At 44.3% G+C, this 24325-nt stretch overlaps 1 protein-coding gene across 6 annotated transcripts in view; it reads right to left on the reverse strand.

Moving 5' to 3' along the window:
* TSPAN18 (tetraspanin 18) overlaps positions 1-9744 on the reverse strand; it is a 162350-nt gene extending 152606 nt beyond the window's left edge. For all 6 annotated transcript variants that reach the window (XM_082226889.1, XM_082226885.1, XM_082226888.1 and 3 more), the window contains exon 1: positions 9530-9744. The gene's annotated coding sequence lies outside the window, so the exon portion shown is untranslated. The remainder of the gene's footprint in view (positions 1-9529) is intronic.
* Positions 9745-24325: the final 14581 nt, after the last annotated feature.

Below are 24325 nucleotides of genomic sequence, written 5' to 3' on the forward strand. Positions count from 1 at the left end.
CATTAAAAAGTAAAAATAAAATAAAATAATGCTTAACACCTTTCAGATAAAACATCAACTTTAAAAGGAATACAGTGGTACCACAGTTCTCAAATGTAATTGGTTCCGGAAGACCGTTCGACTTCTGAAACATTCAAAAACCGAGGCACAAAGGGCTGGCTACAAGTTCAATTGGAAAAATTGAAAAACACGCAGCGGAAGCCGTTTGACTTCCAAGGCACGTTCGAAAATGGAAGCAATTACTTCTGGGTTTTCGGCATTTGAAAATGTAAATGTTCGGCTCAAAAACCGAGGTACCACTGTATACCTAAACAGGAAGTTTTTACTTGCCTTCTAAAAAGATGCAGAGCTTCTAAAATACATACTTGCCTTATGAAAGAGAAAATATGTCCAGGGAGTGCTATAAAGCATAACAGACTAAGGCCCAGGGGTCAGTAAACTAAGGCCCAGGGGCCGGATCAGGCCCAATTGCCTTCAGGATCCAGTCCACGGACTGTCCGTGGATCGGCATGGGGATCCTGTTCGTTTAAGCTGCGCCATCCCCCCCCACGCCATTCCTCCCTCCCTTCTCCTGGCTTCTCCCTGCATTGCCTAGAGGAGGAAGGGGGCTGGGCTGAACGCCATTTTAAGAGTCAGTCCTTTTGTGCCGCTCATCTTCCCTCCGCCACCACCCTGGTGCTCCTGTGGGCCAGAGAGCAGAGCAGATGAGCTCCCTCTGTCTACCCATGAGAAGCAGCGGCACCTGGGAAGGAAAGCACAGCGGCTGGGGCTGGGGGGTGGGAAGGACTACTTGCCCCCTTTGCCTCTTCTTACAGCTCCCCCCCCCCCGAGCTGCTTCTTCGGCCCGCCACGAGGTCTGAGGGACAGTGGACTGGGCTGCGGCTAAAAAAATTTGCCGACCCCTGCTCTAGAGTAGCCTTCCCAATTTGGTGCCCTCCAAATGTTTTAGACTCATTGCAATAATATGTAACCCCGCAATTAGGCCATGAGCTTAAATGTACAATGATAGCACTGAAAAAAGCGAGTTGTGAATTGCTATACTGAGTTCAAGGAGATCTATCCTAAAATTAGTTGGTAAAAAACACAACAACAAACAAAACCGGATGGAAAGACTTGGAAAACTGAAAAATCTTAATGTTGCAGGAATCCAAGTGACTCCACAAAATGCTCTTTATACAATGTAAGAATATTAGAACGGATGAATTGGTATCATATAGTTGAAGGCAGTACATGCCATCCAAAACCACCAAATACAGCAAAACATGTGTTTGTGGTGCTGGTTGAGCGCCCAACCAAGTGTCATCTCTTTCTAGCAGACCTTGGTTTATTGTTGATCAAACTCTGGTATGTGTCTAGGGACATTGCCTGGGATATTGGGAGAGGTAGCCCCAGAACTGGGAAGGTTTGTCACTACCAACATCAAGAGACACAATGATACAAAATTGCAGCAACAACACGCTCATGTAACTGCCCAACTGATACAATTTTGAGATGTGTACCTACAGACTGCTCAGGCAGCATGTGCTATGGCTTTAAGTTATGTTGTTGCCACAATTGTTTCAGGTAATTCATAACGCTTAATTATTGGTGATGAAGTCAACAACCTATAATTATTGCACTGTTATGCTTTATACAACTGTTACAGTGGTGTTGAATGTTAATGGCACCATATGCTGCTTTATGTTTTTAAGAACCTGCAAGGTCAATTAGCCCTCAGACACCATTCTTGTACATTTATGATGATGATGATGATGATGATGATGATTATTATTATTATTATTATTATTAACCCTGGTTACTTCTTTGCAACTACACTGTTTTATTGAAAAGGTTTCATTTCCTTTTTTAAAATCTGCCAATTGTGTTAATGTGTCATGCTTAATGCCATCTAGGAGGTATTTTATTTTTAAGGCTTGTTGGGGTGCATTTACCACCTGAACTGCACTGATATTTTTTTTATTGATCAATTTTTCTAGTGATGGATAGTTAAACCTCTAATTGCAATCCTTTCTATGGAGGAGAACCAGCAGTCCTCTGTCAACCATGACTGTCCGATGTGGCTCTTCCAGTTTTCCTACAACAGGTTGAGAGAAGGCAGGACTAGAGAAAATTAAATAAAATAGACAAATCTGATTATTTATTCTGAAGTAAAATGGATATTCTTCGTAGAGAGATCTTTATTTGATAGAAATCTGTTAGCTATTTATCAGCTTAAACTCATTATCTGCACATATGGTCTTCGAACTGTGTGTGTATATGTTTTTAAATTGGGCAAGTATTTGCTGGTGAAATGTCTTCCAAGTGCTGGTGAAATGTCCCTCCAAGTGCCAGTAACTGGGAGGAGAAGAAGAGTGGGTAGAGCATGTTCTTTTTTCATATTAAGTGAAGTGCTACCACAATGAAAGCCATACTAGGTTTAACCATTAAAGAATCCAGTATCACACAACAAGGCAATGCGAATACTTAAATATTAAGCCGATGAGAGAAGGAAAGGAAGACATTCATTGATAGAAATAGCCATAAAAAGGTAAAGGTAAAGGACCCCTGACACTTAAGTCCAGTCGCAAACGACTCTGGGGTTGCGGCACTCATCTCGCTTTACTGGCCGAGGGAGCTGACGTTTGTCCACAGACAGTTTTTCCAGGACATATGGCCAGCATGACTATGCTGCTTCTGGCAAAACCAGAGCAGCGCACAGAAACGCTGTTTACCTTCCCGCCGGAGCAGTACCTATTTATCTACTTGCACTTTGACATGCTTTCAAACTGCTAGGTTGGTAGGAGCTGGGATTGAGCAACAGGAGCTCACCCCCGTCGCAGGAATTTGAAATAGCCATACAAAGTGCTATTTCATTTTTTCATCCTGTTGTTCCAGCAGGAGACTTACAGCAGATAACTTACACACATGGGATTGGCTTTTGGCTGCGCATCTACATGCGTAGTGTGCAAACTGCTAATCTTATATGCAGCCACATTCATATCCTAAAATGAACTCAAATCTACCAAGTTCCAAAACCTCACCACAGATGCAATTCATGCATAAATAATGTAAATATTCAGCATTTAATAGGCATGGAGAGGTGAGAGTTTCACATCCACAATACCTGATAAAATCATCTCAAGAATGATCAAAACACAGATACTGCACAGCTTACTGATGTACTTAAAAGCATAGAGTGACTTCACTTCCCACAAATCCAATATACATCCTGGAAAAAACATGGACACACTTGGTAAGTTGAACCAAGCTAATTTTGGCAGGACTAAAGACCCAGAAGCTTTCTAAGGAATAGCTATGATGGAAAACCAGACAGCCAGTTTTTTCTGATGCATGAAAAACTGTAAATTGGCAGGCCTGAATGGCAGAACTAAGCTACAAAAATACATAACCCAACTATCATCATCTGTTTACTAGGCCCAGTTCCATGGAATAAGCCTATTTTAAATCCTTCTCAGCTATCTACTCACCTCTTATAGTAGCTGAGCAAAAGGGGGGGGGGACACCTTATTGATCTAATACAATTACAATTCAGCAGGGGAGACTAAACAGAAGGTTTGTTGTAGGATGTTAAAATGTAACAACCCACACTGTCTAATGAAGTGGCCCAAAGGAAAACAAGTGAACTAAAGTAACAGAGGCAGATGTTGCTCTTGTTTTCAGCTGCTTCACTCCTTTCCATACATACCTTTTCAGTTGCTTAAAATGGAGGTAAAGCAAAGTGTATTAAATCATGTTTTCAATTAAACATATACAGATATAGAACTTGGCAGGAAGTTTAGGACTGATCAGCAGTTTCATAAGCGTGCCTCAATTATTCCCCCCCCATCTCTTCTCCCTAGCCCAAAAACTGTAACACTAAGCAACAAGCCAAACATGATATCATCCTGGGATAAAGACATTGTAAGAGAGGCAGAGAAAAACAGGAGGCTCTTAGAACCAGCCCTTGTATGCTCTTTAAAAAGTTATATTTTACTCGTGGCATTTAAAAATACAATAATGACAAAATGAGTGGGACATAGGAGGTCTTCAGCTGCCATATTTGAATTTATACCCTTAACTGAAACATTTTAATTCCCTCCCAATGACCTGTCTCCAGATTATTTTGGTGCCCTCCAATCTATAATTGTTGTGAGCAATGTTCTGTTTAAGATTCTTCCCTCAAATGGAGCGATATACTTATGCCATGCTTTACAGAGAATTGTCACTCCAAACATGGCATGATGATATGACTCATGAGGTTTGAATGCCTCACCTGAAATTCAGAAATATCATACATCACTGCATCAGTCGATATATGGAACGATATTGGCTGTATAGAGCCAAGTGACCTTGTAACAAACTGAAGACTCTTATTACCCTGCTACTTTGCAGGATCCTCTTCTTCTGCCCCCAGACACCCTCAAAACAACCCCCCAAGCAAACTGACATATAGCCACTGCATGTGAGAGTGTGTGAATATACCAAGAGATGTTTCCTCCCATCTGCTCTAGTTCTTTCATTGTGTATCACCTAGTATCAACTGAAGGGGCTCAGGCAAGTGGAGGACTGGTGGCCACTGGGGTTGGTGGAATGGTGGGCAGTGAAGCTAATGGCAGGATAACTCGGTGGTAATAAAAGGCAGATCAAGAAACTGGATGCATTTCCCATTCACACCTCTTTCTTAGGTGGCCAGAAGGACATGTCACACCTGCAACTCGCTTCATCCTTTACTACTGACTACACTGTGTGAGGCTCACAGGAGTTGGGTGTTGGACAGCATCTGGAGGACCAAAGGTTCACCACCCCCTGTACCAAATATTGGCAGCCTTGGGAGCTCTGGCTCTAAGTGACAGCAGTAGCACCCCATTCTTTATCCACATCCTGGGTCTTTCATTATATCTGTTAGAAATGCCAGAAATCATTTGACAATAAAGTATTCACCCTCAAGTGGAAAATATAGACATGAACATTCAGCCCAGGCTTGAATTTTCTGAGAACTGGAAACATTCCACCAAAATTTAAAGTTTTACAGTGCAAGATCATAAGAAAATCAGGATTTCTCCTCCCCCTCACCCATTTCATTTCTGTTAAATAGCTGTTTCATTTTATAGTAATTGTGCTGTTCAGTACACAAATCACCCATTTCATTTCTATTAAATAGCTTTTTGGTTTTAAAGTAATTCTGTTGTATAGTACATCAGCAATGTACAACATAAACAGCACTTTAGCTGCAATAAATACTAAAATATTAACTGCCTTCTAGGGACCATCAAAATTTTGAATAATCATCAAGGACGCACAAGCACTCTGAGGAAATCCAAGGAGAAAGTAGATCTTTACAGCAAAATGTACAGTTTCCAGCAGAAAGATTTGAAAGTTCTTATTTATAGCAATGCAAGCTTGCTTTCATCCATAGGGACACAATCCAATCCCTCCACTTTGCACTGCTCTGGGGTGTGTGTAGCAAGGTTGGACTGAGCTGTGATGTTTCTCTACCCAGCCCTATTGCCCTCTGTTGACATCGAGCTCCCCCTTCTGCCCACCAAAGAGGAGGGAGAAAGTGATGTAGTCAGCTGCTCTCCACAGGTAGCAACCAGCAATAAGCCCTGAAAAAATGGTGTGGAGAGGGGCCAAGCCACCCCAGGATCTGTCAGATCCCAAGCCAACCCCACAACCATCATGTGACTACCTTGGAACCAATTAGGACCTGATTACTGCAACAAATCTATATGAATGAGCTATGGGCTTTTATGCTCCTCTGCCCTCTGCCCATTTGCACACTTAAGGAAGATCAGTAGCTTTTACCAGAGCTTTGCATAACATCTAAATTGGGGGGGGGGAGGGACTGTCGTTTCTTTAAAGCAGGGGTGGAAAACCTGCATCTCAAGAACCACAAGTGGTCCTTGCACGAACTTCATGGGAGGGAGAAAAAGAGAATGGGAGGAGAAAACCAGGAAGGACGGAAGCCATGTTGCATCGAGGAATGGAAGGTGTGTGGGGAAACCCCCAGCAACTGATGAGTTTGGTACTGTGATAAGAGTGAACTGCCCTTCCTCTGGCAGGCAGCTGGATGAGGAAGAAGGGAGGGAGGGAGAAGAAAGGGAGAGAGGGAAGGGTGGACGGCCTTGCCATTTTTGGTTCTGGTCCCACTTGCCACTGGCCCCTGACAGATTATACCCAAGGGAATGCAATCTGTGAAATAAAAAAAATGAATCATTTGCCCACTCCTAGTTTATAAAGTATACATTAAATTATAGTTAGCAAGAGCAAGCCAAGATCAAACCATGGTTTCATGCTTGTTCTCACTAATTAGAATTTTTTTTACAAAAAATCACAATTCTCCACATCTGGACTTTACACATGACTGTAGTTACTTTAGAATTAGAAAAGGAAGCTTACAGTCTCCTCTGATGCACAAAAGAGAGGTGGGGGACAGTGTAAAAGCCCAGTGTTTGCCAAAGCTCATTTATAGTGGGAACCCATGATTTCCCAATTTGTCTAGACTGGGCAGCTGCAAACAGGATGTGAAACCCTAGTTTTACATAGGTTTCCAAACTAAAGTTTACATATAGTTAAGGATTACATCTGCATCAAGCAAACCATAGTTAAGACAGTTTTTCTCTTCAGTTTCTCTGCTTGCAAGGTGTGAAGTAGATTTCTCCCTCTATGTCCCTACTGGGGGAATGGTTAAACTCTGCATGCAGAACCATAGTTTCATCTGTAGTTATAGCAACATCAGCTATAGTTAGCATTAATCATTATTAAGTGCTGTGGGTGCACAGGATTGATAAGTTTATAAATATGCAGGAAGGCATTTAAAAGTCATCTAAGTCTGTATCAGTGCCCATTCATTTCAAAGCCATTTGCCATATGATGAAACATGTTCAGTCTAGCAAGAAAATAATGTATTATAAAGCAGAATCACATATTTATATGTTTCCATAAGTTGTCAAGTGAGAAATACCATCAGATGGCAAAGTACCCTAGAACTGACAACCTCCCAGAGAGATGTCAGCCCAACATAGCTTTTAAAAATCTCTAAGGATGGAAAATGAACATCTTTCGCAAAGTACAATGTTTCAATAATTCGGCAACCATTACCTAGTAGCAGATAACAGTGATGCCCTTCCTGGACTGTACCACTTTGGACTAATGGAAAGATTCAAAGGTGTCAGTATGCTCCTATTTTAATTTTAAACAATCTTCCTCATACATGGGAAGCTATTCCACAAGGGAGAAAGCTAGGCTAACTTCCTTTTCTCCAGCATTCCAACCTTGGCATGTGTACAGTCTCTTTTTCATATATGGGATCATTCAAACTTATAGACACCTGCAGCCCAAAGTGGTTCAGCCAAACCTGTTTCTTCATAATTGAATAAGCTCTCAGGCAAGATATACAATACACCCCCCAAGGAAGAAATTGCTCCACTGCCCAACAAATCTTACAACGGATTTTTCCAGATGTTTAACCTTTGCCTGTTCCCCTAACCTCAGTGGCAGGTGCCAAGAATAATAGCACATTGTTTCAGAATATTGCAATATCATGACAAATGCAGTGACATACAGTAGAATCAGAACAGATTCCAAGAGTTAAAAGGAGAACAATCAATATACTAAAAGAAAGAGGAAATGTTCTGTGAACTACAGCTGATAATAAAAATTCCAGCTTTAAACAAATGTATCACACTAGAATAACATTTTTCTAAAATAAGGCAGTGTCAGCTGGATACTTTGCTAAAACAATGGTTTGGTTGCTGCACAGATCAGTTTTCTTTTTAGTTATTTCTTGCATATTAGGAAAAGATAAACAACACATTTGGTACATGACTTGTATCAGATATTTAGGCAACTGAGCCGCCTGGAACATTGGAAATTTTCCAAGTTACAGTGTGCCCAGAACTAAGAGTAGGAATATTTATTAACAAAAGGTTCAAAATCCTCCTGGTAAATCTATAAGAAAACTCTGTATACAGCTACTTCTCTTGCAAAATAAGAAAGCAATGCAAAGTGAGAGCATTAAAGGAGACAACCCACTAATCTGATCTTTGATGATAAGACAACACACTAAGTTAAGCACAGATATGAATTTGTCTCCTTTGAGACAGGAGATCACCCACTGAGATAGTCGTCTTGAGGAAATGTTTTACTATGATCTGCAAGTTTAGTTTGGCTTGGATTACCTAAAACCTTTCAGCACATCTTTTCTGTTATCATCAAACACAGGGACAGAAAGCTAACTGGAAAGAAGGCACGTACACCTGCATTGAGGGGTGGGGGAGGGAAGGAGAGAGAGAGACACCCAGCATGGTCCAGTAATTCAACATCCCAAAAAGCTTCCCTTCTATGCAAAAGGACATGAAATGGAGTATTCTGTTGCTTCCCCCCAACACTCCCTGTCTGGGAAGGAGGACAGTAGCACATTTCTCACCTGTTTCCACTTCCCACCTAGCACAGGTTGTAAATATCCTCCTGATTCTGTTGGGGTGGATGAGATGGAACGAACTAACTGTACAGCCCGCTCCACCCCTTCTTTAAAAATAAATAAATAACAGGACTAAAGAAGGTGCAAGGAAGACCAGCATGAGTTCAAGATGGATGCAGTGGCGTAGCGTGGGTTGTCAGCACCTGGGGCAAGGCAAGTAATTTGCGCCCCCTAACCCGTGGATTTGCGCCCCCTAACCCTAACCCCCAGATGTTGTGCCCGGTGCGGCCGGCCCCTCCTGCACCCCCCACGCTACGCCACTGGATGGATGAACACCCTCATGATGGACATAAGCAAAAAAGAAGGGAGCGCTGAAAGGAGCAGAAGCTGTTCCCCCCAAAGCAGGACTTAGGAGGGCACAGCACCAAACTTCACATCTGGGGAAGTTTTGCAAGAGATGCGCTGCATCCAGGGACACTGAAGGGAACTGAATCAAGGAAGCAGGAGGAAGCAGCCCTTGGGGGAGAGCAGCAGTGCAGGGCATTTGAAGGGGGAAGAGGGGTTCTTCAATAAAGGGACCCCAAGTGAGGGAAAGCACCCCAGTATTTAGAGGGTGCCCAAAGCCTCAGAGCCAGGACTACAGCACCCCCAGTGACCAGAATGCTATGGTCCACTGGCGAAGGGGACCCTGTGTAGATGTGTCTGTGTGTGGAGTTGAAGATGTTTAATGGAGAAGGAATCCGCATCCTAACGCTTGGGAACACTGAAAGAGCCCAAACCCCGAGCGAGTGAGTCGCGTGAGTGTTTAAGACCAGCTGAGGCGAACAGGAGCACCCAAACCACCATTTGGGGGTGAGCAATAAAGCTACCGGAACTCTATGGGCATTTAAATGAGGGCTCCTTCAACCCCCTCAGGGGCGGGGTAAGACCCAGAGCCGGAGAGGAGGCTGAATGGCGGGGCGGCAGTTGAGGCAAAACCGGCCCTGCCGCCGTGTGGAGGCTTCCAAAGGGGGCGCTTTCGGCACGCGGGTTGGCGGGGCGAGGGGGGGGGAGCGAGTCGCGGCCGCCGCCGCCGCCACGCGGAGCTGAGGCGCTCGAGGCGGGGCCAAGCGGGAGTCCCGGGCTTACCCTCGGAGCAGCGGGAGGCAGCCCAGCCGCGTTGGCTCGCTTTCCTCGGCGTCGGCAGCTTCTTCGGAGCAGCTGAGGTAACTTTCCCAGGAGCCGAGAGGCCGGCGGCAGCGACAGCGCCTCTTCGCAGGCGGCTCCCAAGTTGCAGCCCGAGCTTCCCCGGCGCTCGAGGTGGCGCGAGGCAGTGCGGCGAGCTCGGACGCTGCAGCCGCCGCTCGGCGCTCCTCCGCTGCGTGTGCCGAGATCCCTTTGCCCGCAGCAGCCGGGAGAGCTGGAGTCGCCAGCTCCAGCCAGCCGCGGCTCCACCTCCCAGCCCATGCCCCCTCCCTATCTCCCCCCTCCCCTGCCGCCATCCCTTTCCCTCCCAGGCGCCGTGCCTTCCCTTCCTCGCGCTGCATTGTTCCCTCGCTGTGCAGAGGAGCAGGCGCGTCTCTCGGCTCTGCGGGCACACGCGCCTCCTGCTCTGGGTTCTTGCATATCCTCGGACCCCTTCTCTGTTTGGCTTTGCCCTGCCTCGGTCACGGCAACCAGTTGCTCGACCTCCCGGAGAGCTTGGTGAAGTTCCCTGCTCATGACTTCGGCTGCCTCCCGCCCTCGGAAAACTTTTAGCTCTCCTTCCACATCTATGAAGCGGCAGTTGGGAAGAGGGGGAAAGAGGGGATTGGAAACACCGAGCAGGGCGACACCTTGTTGGGGGTACACTGTAGTATCCCAGAGGACGCTTTAGAGGTTCCTCAACATGCCATTGATGCAATAATAGTGCCTTAGTGGTGGATTTAGACGAGATCCTCCACACGCATCATTCCACTCTGCTGTTCTGCGATGCTTCCCCAACCTTGCTGCATTATTGCATTCAGGAAGGGCACTTTCGCACTGTAGTGCAACAAAAGTAAGACAAGTTCCCCTGCCCCCCCCAAAAAAATGCCATTTGGGCACCTCCAGGTGTCCTTTTTATGTATAGCCCATTCATGATAGTGTTCATGCTGGTTATTGGCACCCCTCTGTCTCGGGAGACAATGGAGGAGTGCCCCTTTGCGGGTGAAGTCAAACTGATGGATAGTTCTAGCACCTGCTGTGGCTGTAGAGACTGATGGGGGTGAGACATGTTTTGTTGCAGTTGGGCAGATTAAGGCATCCAGGGGCATTGTGGTCTTCTGCCTGCTCTCCTCTCACTGGTCATTTCCCCTCTGGTCACTACTGTGGATACACAACCTGACTATCTCCATACTCTGTGGTTGTCAGCAAGGAATTCCCATGTAATGGTTGATGTTGCCAGCCTTCGTTTCACATTTGATGACATCCTTGTAAAGCAGAGTTGGCCTGGTGCCTGTAGAGCACATCTTTGGGGAGCCTGTCCTCTCCCATTCTGTGGACATGACCAAGTCAGTGTAGATGCTGCTGAGACAGGAGTGCAAACATGCTGGGAATGAGGTTTCAATATTGCTTGTGCCTGCCAACATTTCAATCAGTGTACATCCTGTAGCTTCCCACTGGGACCCTTTTTATACCGCAATTATTCTGCGGTTGTTGGGGTTTTTTGTCTGATTTTTGTTGCGCTGTAGTAATAGGTACCGCTCCGGCAGGAAGGTAAATGGCGTTTCCGTGCGCTGCTCTGGTTCGCCAGAAGTGGCTTAGTCATGCTGGCCACATGACTCGGAAGCTGTACACCGGCTCCCTCGGCCAATAAAGCGAGATGAGCGCCACAACCCCAGAGTCGGCCACGACTGGACCTAATGGTCAGGGGTCCCTTTACCTTTACCTAGTGCAAGAGTGACCCTCCAGATGATCACAATCTGGTAACATCAGAGAAATATTGTGAAACAACTGTTAAAGTAGAATTATGTGTGGATGCATTCAGGATAACTCTACCAAGAATGTACTATTATGCATCAATAAGATGTTGCAGAATACACCCAACAAAAGACACTAGTCTGGTGAGACCCAAAAGTCCACTTCAAAATTGTCTATTTTTAGTATTTTGATATACTGGCAACTTTGGCTGGCACATTTGAAGTGAATTTGGCGCTACAGATCCCTTCCCCCTTCCCAAACAACATAATTTTTGCGGTCAACAAAATGACATGAGAAATGCATTTGAAAGTGTGAGATGATCGTAACATCATATAACTTCCATGAAGATCGGAACAGATGCTCAATTAACAGTGACATTGTGTAACCTTTGTGCAAATTTTGCCAGCACACCCAGGAGTGAAGACACATGTGACAAAATTATGGTAGAAAGGTCACAACTTTATTAACTACAACTTGAATACGGATCTACAGGGAAATAAAACCTTCAAGCAAGCAACCAAACAATTGATAATACTAGATGGGTAAAGCCCTCTGCTTCTTAATCTGAGCAACACAATCCTGGCTTGATGACCGGTATCCCTTGGCAGAATGATGCGAAGCCTCCATTGCCTACTCACCATGAAGATGAGTGGAAAAGGTACCCATTGATCCACTCTCCCCCCTCTCTGCTTAGTATTCAACTGGTTGAGCTCCCCAGACCCAAGAACATCAAACCAAGCAATCCACCTGAGCTGCCCAGCAATAGGAGTCACTCGGCCAGATAACCCCCACTGTTGGTACCTCAGAGTGCTTATCAAAGGCAGTAAAGGTGTTTTTAACTGGTTACCCACATTAAATGCCGAGTTGTGACAAAAACAGGGAAGGAGAAAGCTAGACCACCAAATTTAATGTTTGCTACCAAAAACTGAGAAGTGCATCTAAGACATTAGCTAAAATGAAGTCCAAGGTTGCATAACCAAGTATCCAGGTTAGCGGGTCATTTGTGGAAAAGTACCAAGCTGACATTAGAATATGACATGTTATTGTTTTAAAAATAAGAAAAAGGAAGTGACAGTGGCATGTAAGGAAAGAGGAACATAGGCTACGGTACTTGAGAAACTCTGCTCACTCTCAAGATCTACATAGAGCACACGAGGATGCTCTAATGTTGTGGTTTTTGACTGGAACATCTAGATTTCTGGACCTCAGCTGTTTTGGGTTGGCATGAAAAGGGAAGTAGCATAATTTTGAAGATATCAGCAAGATCAGGTGAATACGTAACCAGGATGAGCTCATGGTGGGAAAGGCTACTAGAATGCTGGGGTGTAAGTCAAAGTCACATGAGTCACATGTGGAGAAATGGGGTAGTCAGAGAGCTGGTGTGGTTCTGCATTTGAGGTGGATTACCTTATATAGAATCCAAGGGTCAAGAACTGTATAAAATGGAGTAAGAATATAAGCTTGTGGGCAGGCGTGATTCTTTTGGACCTGGACCACCAACGCTGTGTGCTATGTGTTGGAGAATATGGGATCCTGGGCTGACAGATCACCATCTCTACTAGGTAAGAAATGCTTCTTGTTTCTTCTTTATATGCTTGTATGATTGCATTCTTTTAATACTTGTGCAAAGTTGTGTGCATTTATCTTTCAACTGCAATAAAACCTGTTCCAATCACAATCCTATTTGTTCTGACTGTGCTGTAAGTTCATCAAGTGACCAAGCTCCAAGGAATAGTAAAGAGGTGACAGAGAATATTCCTAGGATCTTCCTAATCAAACTCTGGTAGCTAATGAAAGTTTCCTAAAGCTGAATTCCTGCACAAGGAATCTGCCCAGCCAGCACGTGCCTCCTGTTCCCATCTTCCAGAAGTCAGCTCCTGGATTTGTGGGGCAATATGTTGCCCCCTGAATCACCTCATGACCTCAAACCCAGGTCAGGAACATCACCTGGACATTCTCTACCATGAGGGACATTCAAGAATATACTGCCATATAATAAGGATTTCCTACAGAACAATGCAGTTAAGAGATACTCTATGGGGCACTGCGGGATTTTGTTCAAGAGAAGGGCTTGTTGATTGAAAGAACTGCATGTTCTGCAATGATCTGAGCAGGGAAAGCAAATGAGTATAGACCCCTTTCGCTGCAAAGTTTTACAGGCAGCACCATCTGCATTAGACCCTATTGCAGGGAAAGCCAAAAGAACCACATGGTGAGAATCAAGAGACTGCGAGAGTAATAAGGGGCAGAGGGCAACTTAAAATTTAGGTTCAAATTAGGTTCACTTGACAGGCATGGGCAGTGCAACTCCGCACTACCCTTACTTGTGCAAATTCGATCTGGCATCCAGATGCAACCAAAACGAGAAGAGACTTGGGGGGGGGGAGTATTAGCCCAAGCTCATTCATCATATAACTTCACCCACCCACCCTCATGAAGCTTTCATACATTGAGTTTCCAGATTCTTCCTGCTGTGGGGTGTATTATTTAGTACTTTGCTTACAGGAATGTGCAATAATGTTTGGCTTCCCATAAAAATCTGTGTGTATTATCAATCACTATGCCAAGCAGCAGTGTGGGAGGAAAGAAACCAAAGGTGCTGGGAACAGGGCTACAAGTTGCAGATCAGTCAATGTGCGCAAATTGCTATAGCTGACAGCAGTTTTAAGGCTGGAAGGGATTATTGAGGCTGTATAGCACTAGCAGGAAATTCTATGAAGTTTCAACACATTGCCGCCGCCCCCCAATCAGCATACCTCTTTCGTCACTGCTTGTGCTGATTGCATGCAACATCTCAAACTCAAAGCTGGTCCAGTTCTCCAAGGTAGACCGCATAGATGGGACCAGGCAGTGCTCGTTCATTGTACAAGGATGCAAAGGAACCTCCATTACAATGGTATGGTTGTAAGATCCCCTTTTCTTAGATACAGTGATGGCACTAGGGAATTGGCATCTGCTAAGATCTACGCCCCAGTAGGGGTCCAATTGCCAGTTTCTTCAGCCCCTGCCCCTATTGTTGTTCCTTGCCTGTTCACCTGCAGTGAGAGAAGTAAGAAGAAGGAGCAGTAGCCCCTGCAAGCCATTTTCTCCCCCCTCTGGGTAATTATTATTGTTTAGCACAGGACTACTCCCATGGTATTGAACAGTATAAAGGTAAAGGTACCCCTGACAGGTCCAGTCACGGACGACTCTGGGGTTGCACGCTCATCTTGCTCTATAGGCCGAGGGAGCCGGTGTTTGTCTGCAGACAGCTTCCAGGTCATGTGGCCAGTATGACTAAGCTGCTTCTAGCAAACTAGAGCAACGCATGGAAATGCCATTTACCTTCCCGCATTTACCTATTTATCTACTTGCACTTGACATGCTTTCGAACTGCTAGGTGGGCAGGAGCTGGGACCAAACAACGGGAGCTCACCCAGTCACGGGGATTCAAACCGTCAACCTTCTGATCGGCAAGCCCTAGGCTCTGTGGTTTAGACCACAAAGCCACCCGCATCCATTGAACAGTAGCCTCCCATAACTACTTTCCAGAAACTACTTTCCTAGGGGTAGGATTGGAGCCACTGAAATGCAGTGCCCCCAAACCCCACCTCCCTGAAACACTCCAGAAGAATACTGGGATCAACCATATCAAAAGCTGCAAAGAGATAGAGTAGATTGGGCCCATAAAGGAGAGGCCTGCATGGTGAGGAGGTCAGTGCAGTCATAGAGAGGGACCCACTGAGAGCATCTTGTCCATGGGCTTCCCCCAAGAACCAGCCCTGCATGGAACCTGCAGACTCAGAATGCTTCAACTTTGTTCTTCAATAACCCTTCCTACCCATACCAAGTTGCTCTCCAAAAGTTTTTGTGGCACTTTAATAATCCAAAAAGATTGAGAGTCTTAAGTTCCTAGCATTGGTAGCAATTTATTTTGACAGTAGGTGTTGGGGGAATTTATAGATAAGGTGGTATTAGGGCTTAACATGATTTATTATAAAAATGTATTAAATTGCTGAGCTGTAGGGTGAGGTTCTGTTTTCCGATGCATGAATACATTCAGTTTTTAACATTTCTACCCAAAACACAATACTGGCTAATACAGCATCACAGTCAAATAAAGTCACATTGAGCTCAATGAAGTTTTACTGAGCACAGTTTACCATATGTTATCTCCCCCTGATTACAGATTCATAAAAAATCAACATAATTGTCTTATGTTTTCAGGATAAACATACACAAATGACACTTATGTGAATACTTAATTATTGTACCACACGGAAATCAGGTGCTCCTATTTTATATAGCTAGTTTCTACACTGGGTCCATGGCACAAAATGCCAGTGACTGAATTTCTAGAACAATGAACAGACATTTCAGGGTCAGTCTGCATTTTGGCTCCTGAGGCAAACCATGAAATGGTGGGAAACCCCACCAAGGGAAGAAGAGGGGACTTTACACTGAGTATCCTACAACAGTATAGTCAGAAGTATTACACCAATGTCTTCTATAGCTGTACCATTGATACTTTTCACTGGACAAATTATTACAGTCATTGTAAGCAGGTTCTTTCCCCTTCCTCCAAGTACCTTAAGTTTCTCTAGGAAAGAAGTCCTATTGCCTAGAACAGTGGTGCCCAAACTTTTTTCAAAGAGGGCCAGATTTGATGAAGTGAAGGGGTGTGAGGGCCGACCAAAGTTTTGAGTTGTTGAGCTTTTTTTAGGGTTGAAGTTCTTGAGCTTTTAGGATTTTACCCCAGGAAATTAACTGCCACAGGGGTCAGATTAAACCGACCAGTGGGCCACATTAGGCCCCCCAAGCAGACTTTGGACATGCCTGGTCTAGAACCACCTCCACAGGATGGGAGCAGACCCACCCACACTAGAGGAGAGTGTGTTGTTCTCTCAAAGCGAACAAGTCTCGCAGGTGAGTGCATTACATCTTATATTTAAAAGCTTGGCAGTGGAGCATGAAAATGATTGGGGCATTCTTGTCCCTTCCATCCAGTTCTGATCATCTTGCTTGATTCCTGAACTCCTGAATCATGACTCCTGTACTTTATATCTGCTGCTAAGCCTGCACCATTTATTGGCCTGAATAAATACTCTTTCTTATTTACAAGTAACAACCTATGTCTACATGTGTGTTGGGCATGAGCTCCAGCCCAGGAGCTCTCCAGAAACCCACCAGCTCGTCCCTAGTTGGAGTGCCTTCTGCAAGAAACTCACCCATTGCTTGGTCTCACACTGGGATTAGTTCCTTCCTATGGAGTGCCTCCTCTCCCTGCCCTAAGAGCCAGTGCGTCTCCTCCTCCTGGTTGCTCTTCTTTTCTTGGTTTGGCCCAATCTGTTTTCCTCTGTCTTTCCTCCTTTCTGGCCTCCATTTCTTTTATCTGCCCCTTTCCTCATTTACACCCAACTGCTAAGTTGCCTTCCATTGGGCTTATCAGGCCAGAGTCTTGATAGGTGAATAAGGCTGCCACTGCTGCATTGGGATCTTCCAACAGGGCATGTTTGGCTGCAGAGAGATCCCATTCATTCTGTAACAAATAGGGGTGGGGAACCTGTGGCTGTCCAGACATTGCTGGACTCCAACTCCCATCAGACCCAGCCAATAGAAGAAGAAGAAGAGGAGGAGGAGGACGAGGAGGAGGAGTAGTTTGGATTTGATATCCCGCTTTATCACTACCCGAAGGAGTCTCAAAGCGGCTAACATTCTCCTTTCCCTCCCTCCCCCCACAATAAACACTCTGTGAGGTGAGTGGGGCTGAGAGACTTCAGAGAAGTGTGACTAGCCCAAGGTCACCCAGCAGCTGCATGTGGAGGAGCGGAGACGCAAACCCGGTTCCCCAGATTACGAGTCCACCAATAGCCAGGGATGGTAGGAGTTTTAGTCCAACAGCACCTGATGGGCCACAGGTTAGTTTTAGAAGACAAAGTGAAACAATGAAGACAGCAGCTAAAGATACAAATGGTTTTGTTCAGCTCCCTACAAATCTAAAAGTATGAAAAACTGCGATCTCTCTCCAAGGATTTGAGAGAAATTCTATTTTACCATTTATATATTTTTCTTTCTTTCTTTGCAATTACAAATTCTGTGCCTTTACTTATTTATAAAAATAATTTACCACTATAAAGAGAGATGTTCCATAGTGCTAATTTTTTCCATCACAAATCACTCATGGTCTCCTCTTCACGATTTTTGAAAGCCCGTTGAATTCTCAGTTCTACAACCACTACTTTCCTTTCTGTTTATATGATATTCTGATTACATGAATAATCGCTGCCCATTAATTAATTAATCCCTCATCAGGAAAAAAGCATGAGTAAATTAGATGATAAATGTAATTGTTCATTTCTGGTGGCTCTCTTAGGGAGGCATTTTGCTATGTGAATATGATGTACTATATTTCCAACCCCCCCTTTCTGACCTCTTCTTATTTTGTGGCCACTGCTTACAGTGCTTCCCCCTTCCACCATTCCCCATATTGTTAAATTCATCTTCCCTGCTCTTTTTATTTCCCTCTGCTATTTCCACTCATGTCTTTTCTGAAGAGACCAAGTATCAAGTGACCTGACAGCAGAAAGTAGTTTGGCTCCAGTTCCTTTCCACACACTTGCAGTTAACACAGTCCAGTGCCTGGGCAGATTGGCAGAAAGAAACACCCCGGGTGCTGCTGTTTGCTGGAACCGAAATGCTTGCCTTTTTCCAGAAATATGTGTGATCCAGGACCAATCTGTGTTCTTTGGAAACCAACTATGTTAACATTATGCTTACATCTATGCTGCGATTTTCATGAAGCGCCTAGATATGCCTCCTTCAAAATTGAACCCAGTGTTTCAAAGGCGAGTCCTTTAAATTGCGAATCTAAACTCACATTAAAGCAACACTTAAGTGACCTAATTTTCAAAGTGCCAGCAGCCCTGTCTGTAGCTGTGCTGATTAGTAATCTACACAGTTTATCCAGATCCTGGCAGAGAGATCAGAGACTCCGGGAAATCAGAGTGAAGTGTGCCTGATATACAAGTTGCAGGGAGGCTGTTAAAAACTTCATTCTATTACATTTGTAATTAAACCTTGATGCCACCCTCCTCTTGCTCTGTTTTCCCAGGTTCAGCTGGAGAGAATCTGAGACTAAATTGCTCATAGCTATATGTGTATGTTGAATCTCACAAGTCTCACATTAATTTCTTTCTAATACTGTTTTATCTGAACTTAAGTTAGCCATAATGATTCTTCAGGCGCACTTTTTGTGCTCTCAACCTTGTTCTCATCATTTCTTGTTGTTGTTTAGTCGTTTAGTCGTGTCCGACTCTTCGTGACCCCATGGACCAGAGCACGCCAGGCACTTCTGTCCTCCACTGCCTCCCGCAGTTTGATCAAACTCATGCTAGTAGCTTCAAGAACACCATCCAACCATCTCATTCTCTGTCGTCCCCTTCTCCTTGTGCCCTCCATCTTTCCCAACATCAGGGTCTTTTCCAGGGAGTCTTCTCTTCTCATGAGGTGGCCAAAGTATTGGAGCCTCAGCTTCACGATCTGTCCTTCCAGTGAGCGCTCAGGGCTGATTTCCTTCAGAATGGAGACGGTTGATCTTCTTGCAGTCCATGGGACTCTCAAGAGTCTCCTCCAGCACCATAATTCAAAAGCATCAATTCTTCGGCGATCAGCCTTCTTTATGGTCCAGCTCTCACTTCCATACATCACTACTGGGAAGACCATGGCTTTTACTATACGGACCTTTGTTGGCAAGGTGATATCTCTGCTTTTTAAGATGTTGTCTAGGTTTGCCATCGCCTTTCTCCCAAGGAGCAGGCGTCTTTTAATTTCGTGACTGCTGTCACCATCTGCACTGATCATGGAGCCCAAGAAAGTAAAATCTCTCACTGCCTCCATTTCTTCCCCATCTATTTGCCAGGAGGTGATGGGCCCAGTGGCCATGATCTTCGTTTTTTTGATGTTGAGCTTCAGACCATATTTTGCGCTCTCCTCTTTCACCCTCATTAACAGGTTCTTTAATTCCTTTTCACTTTCTGCCATCAAGGTTGTGTCATCTGCATATCTGAGGTTGTTGATATTTCTTCCGGCAATCTTAATTCCGGCTTGGGATTCATCCAGCCCAGCCTTTCGCATGATGAATTCTGCATATAAGTTAAATAAGCAGGGAGACAATATACAGCCTTGCCGTACTCCTTTCCCAATTTGGAACCAATCAGTTGTTCCATATCCAGTTCTAACTGTAGCTTCTTGTCCCACATAGAGATTTCGCAGGAGACAGATGAGGTGATCAGGCATTCCCATTTCTTTAAGAACTTGCCATAGTTTGCTGTGGTCAACACAGTCAAAGGCTTTTGCATAGTCAATGAAGCAGAAGTAGATGTCTTTCTGGAACTCTCTAGCTTTCTCCATAATCCAGCGCATGTTTGTAATTTGGTCTCTGGTTCCTCTGCCTCTTCTAAATCCAGCTTGCACTTCTGGGAGTTCTCGGTCCACATACTGCTTGAGCCTTCCTTGTAGAATTTTAAGCATAACCTTGCTAGCATGTGAAATGAGTGAAATTGTGCGGTAGTTGGAGCATTCTTTGGCACTGCCTTTCTTTGGGATTGGGATGTAGACTGATCTTCTCCAATCCTCTGGCCACTGCTGAGTTTTCCAAACTTGCTGGCATATTGAGTGTAGCACCTTAACAGCATCATCTTTTAAAATTTTAAACAGTTCAGCTGGAATACCATCACTTCCACTGGCCTTGTTATTTGCAGTGCTTTCTAAGGCCCATTTGACTTCACTCTCCAGGATGTCTGGCTCAAGGTCAGCAACCACACTACCTGGGTGTACGAGCCATCCATATCTTTCTGGTATAATTCCTCTGTGTATTCTTGCCACCTCTTCTTGATGTCTTCTGCTTCAGTTAGATCTTTACCACTTTTGTCCTTTATTATGGTAATCTTTGTACGAAATGTTCCTTTCATATTTCCGATTTTCTTGAACAGATCTCTGGTTCTTCCCATTCTGTTGCTTTCCTCTATTTCTTTGCATTGCTCGTTTAAGAAGGCCTTCTTGTCTCTCCTTGCTATTCTTTGGAAATCTGCATTCAATTTCCTGTATCTTTCACTATCTCCCTCGCATTTTGCTTGCCTTCTCTCCCCCGCTATTTGTAAGGCCTCGTTGGACAGCCACTTTGCTTTCTTGCATTTCTTTTTCATTGGGATGGTTTTAGTTGCTGCCTCCTGTATAATGTTGCGAGCCTCCACCCATAGTTCTTCAGGCACTCTGTCCAGCAAATCTAAATCCTTAAACCTGTTCCTCACTTCCACTGTGTATTCATAAGGGATTTGGTTTAGATTGTATCTTACCTGTCCAGTGGTTTTTCCTACTTTCTTCAGTTTAAGCTTGAATTTTGCTATAAGGAGCTGATGATCTGAGCCACAGTCAGCTCCAGGTCTTGTTTTTGCAGACTGTATAGAGCTTCTCCATCTTTGGCTGCAGAGAATATAATCAATCTGATTTCGATGTTGCCCATCTGGGGATGTCCATGTGTAGAGTCGTCTCTTGTGTTGTTGGAAAAGCGTGTTTGTGATGACCAGCTTGTTCTCTTGACAGAACTCTATTAGCCTTTGCCCTGCTTCATTTTGATCTCCAAGGCCAAACTTGCCAGTTGTTCCTTTTATCTCTTGATTCCCTACTTTAGCATTCCAATCCCCTATAATGAGCAGAACATCTTTCTTTGGTGTCACTTCTATAAGGTCTTGTAAGTCTTCATAGAATTGGTCAATTTCAGTTTCTTCAGCACCAGTAGTTGGTGCATAAACTTGGATTACTGTGATGTTAAAAGGTCTGCCTTGGATTCGTATCGAGATCATTCTATCATTTTTGAGACTGCATCCCAGTACAGCTTTCGCCACTCTTTTGTTGACTATGAGGGCCACTCCATTTCTCTTACGGGTTTCTTGCCCACAGTAGTAGATATGATAGTCATCCGAACTGAATTTTCCCATTCCCGTCCATTTTAGCTCACTGATGCCCAGGATGTCAATATTTATTCTTGCCATCTCATTTTTGACCACATCCAACTTACCCAGGTTCATGGTTCTTACATTCCAGGTTCCTATGCAATATTTTTCTTTACAGCATTGGACTTTCCTTTCGCTTCCATGCATATCCACAACTGAGCGTCCTTTCGGCTTTGGCCCAGCCGCTTCATCAGCTCTGGATCTACTTGTACTTGTCCTCCGCTCTTCCCCAGTAGCATGTTGGACACCTTCCGACCTGAGGGGCTCATCTTCCAGTGTCATAACTTTTATATGCCTGTTGTCTTTGTCCATGGAGTTTTCTTGGCAGGGATACTGGAGTGGCTTGCCAGTTCCTACTCCAGGTGGATCACGTTTGGTCAAAACTCTCCACTATGACCTGTTCATCTTGGGTGCCCTGCTCGGTGTAGTTCATAGCTTCTCTGAGTTCTTCAAGCCCCTTCGCCACGGCAAGGCAGTGATCCATGAAGGGGCATCATTTCTTAGTACAGAGTTAATGCAAATCAAAATATAAAATACTGCCTTCCTTGCCTGGGGCTGGAATGCAACTGGGTAGGTTAGAGGCAGAATCAGCACCTGGTGAGCTCAATACAGAGGGGCCATCAGGGCAGGACTTCTAGGGTCCACTCAGCAGAATGAGCTGGAGAACCCCCAAACACAACAGGACCACCTTACCGTGTTTTGCAGTAAGTAAAGTAAGACTCTAAAGAGGAAGACTCTCATGAAACTGTTACATCCAAGGTCTAAAATTTCCTAACTTCATCACTAGATTGGCAGCAATACAATCGTTGCCAGGCTGCTTCTGAATTTTGTAAAACCTTGATGCTGATTACTTGCCAGAATGGAGCTGTACTTGTTGGACCAGTAAAATAATGGATGGTTTGTGGGATGTGATCTATGAGAGGCAGTCAAGTACAACATTCCTTGTAATGCTAGAGAAGACATGTGAGGGAACGTTTGGTCCAGCCAGTCGAAACTTCCTGTTCCTCCTGGCTGGACCATCCTTCCTTTTGCATGTGATAGAAGGTGGGTGCTTCCTAACCTGTCCAGGTAACAAAAGGATGAGTCACATAGCACACCCCTCTCTTTGACTTCCTTCTTCGTTTGACCAGCTTCTAGCTAGGACTGCTCTGCTAGCTCTCAGCTTTCAGAAGCACTGGGATTATTCGCCCATATGGGGTAGAGCCACATGTACATATTTGTAACCAAGTCTGCTTCAGGAATCCAACTGTGAACTGATGTGAGTAAACTTTTATTGACTTTGAATAAGATTGTCACCTCTTTATTCTTTTAAGAGGGATTCAAGGGAATTTACAATTCAATCTGAGACAGATTGAATTGTATAATAGTGAGAGGCTTATACGAGCCTGCAACCAGCTATCTGCTGTGCATATAAAAGGGGGAATGTAACACTGCTACATAAAGGAACTTGCTAGCACAAGTTAGGAAGGATATTAATAAACAATATATCCTCTCCTGCTACCCTAAACATTCCCACATGGTTGACAATCCTAGCTTTTAGGGCTGGCTCTGGGAGCTCTTCGGATGCAATCCTATACTGGAGTTACATCCACAGAGGGGTAATAGGATTTGGCAGTCCCATTGACAGCCCCAGTGCCCACCCCCCTTGATGTTAACATGTTGCTGCTACTTCACCAAACATAGTATGGTGGGCTGAGGTAGACATTCCAGAGTAATGTTTGTTATTCTTATGCCAGTTTTAATTTTCTTGTTTTCCTCTTCACCACCTGGTCTCCAATCTTGTTATAAGGCAAGTAGAAGATTGCTCTGTTAAGCTAGTATTATTGCAGGAAGGAATTATCTCAGATGGTGCTGCATGCCATTCCATTTCTTTCCAGTAGCTAAAATTGCTCCCATGTGTCTAAACATATTTAAGAAGCTGCTTTATACTGAATCAGACTAATAGTCTACACCAGAGGTTTCCAAATTGTGTGTCCTGACATGTTAGTGTGTCAGCTGCAGTGTGTGTAGGTGTGTCATGCAAACACTCCCTGTGCTCCTCCCGGGGCTGGAAAGGGGTTAGTTTAACCTCTGTCTTGCTAGTAAAACTGAATTACTGTGTCATGAAATGATGCGTGTCTAAAAAGTGTGTCACCAACATGAAAAGTTTGGAAAGCTCTGGTCTACATTGACTGGCAGTGGTTCTCACCCAGCCCTCCCTAGAGATGACAGGAATCAAACCTGGGATGTTCTGCATGCAAAGCAAATCCTCTACCACTGAGCCTCTCCCTGCATGTGTGAAGACCTTCTCCACCAGGAGGTAAATATACTGGTTAAAAGCTACATTTATAGTTATGGACTAGATTCTGCAGCAACTATTTTTGACGATCCAGTAATAAAAGCATGACATATCAGCAACATACGGTAATAAAGATAGCTATATGTGTTTCTATATCTTCATGAAATAATCTTGCCCGTAGTTTTTCCTTTTCCTTCCTTTTGAAGTTAGGAACTAGTGAGATGAAAGCATCTGACAAAGAAACGGATGTCCCAGAAACAAAGAGAGAACATTTGAGAGTTAAGCAAAGGAAACAATGTAGCATTACAAGAGTGGCATAACAATTAATCTCTAGAAATTTCTGAAGCACTTTATCGTTCACTGTGCAGACCAGAGTAACAAACTGGGATTGATTTATAATAAAATGTATGTCCCACCCTTCTCTGCAAAGTCAACATGAGGCAGTTTACAACAGCAAAAATAAAATGGCAGAACAATAAAAAGTATAAACAACACCACAAGGAGATAATTAAATCAGTACAGAGCTGCAGAAACAATTTTTATCTATATTAATACTATAATGAAAATGAATACATATATACAGAGAAACAGCAGGTTGGGCATGAGTGAATCCTGAAAATTATCCTAGGCTTTTTCATAGACAGTTGCACCTTGGTTGACCAATGCCTTGCGACTCGAACGTTTTGGCTCCCGAACACTGCAAACCCAGAAGTGAGTGTTCCAGTTTGCAAACGTTCT

The sequence above is a fragment of the Podarcis vaucheri genome (genome assembly GCF_965113315.1).
Source record: "Podarcis vaucheri genome assembly, chromosome: 1".
Taxonomy (NCBI): Eukaryota; Metazoa; Chordata; class Lepidosauria; order Squamata; family Lacertidae; genus Podarcis; species Podarcis vaucheri.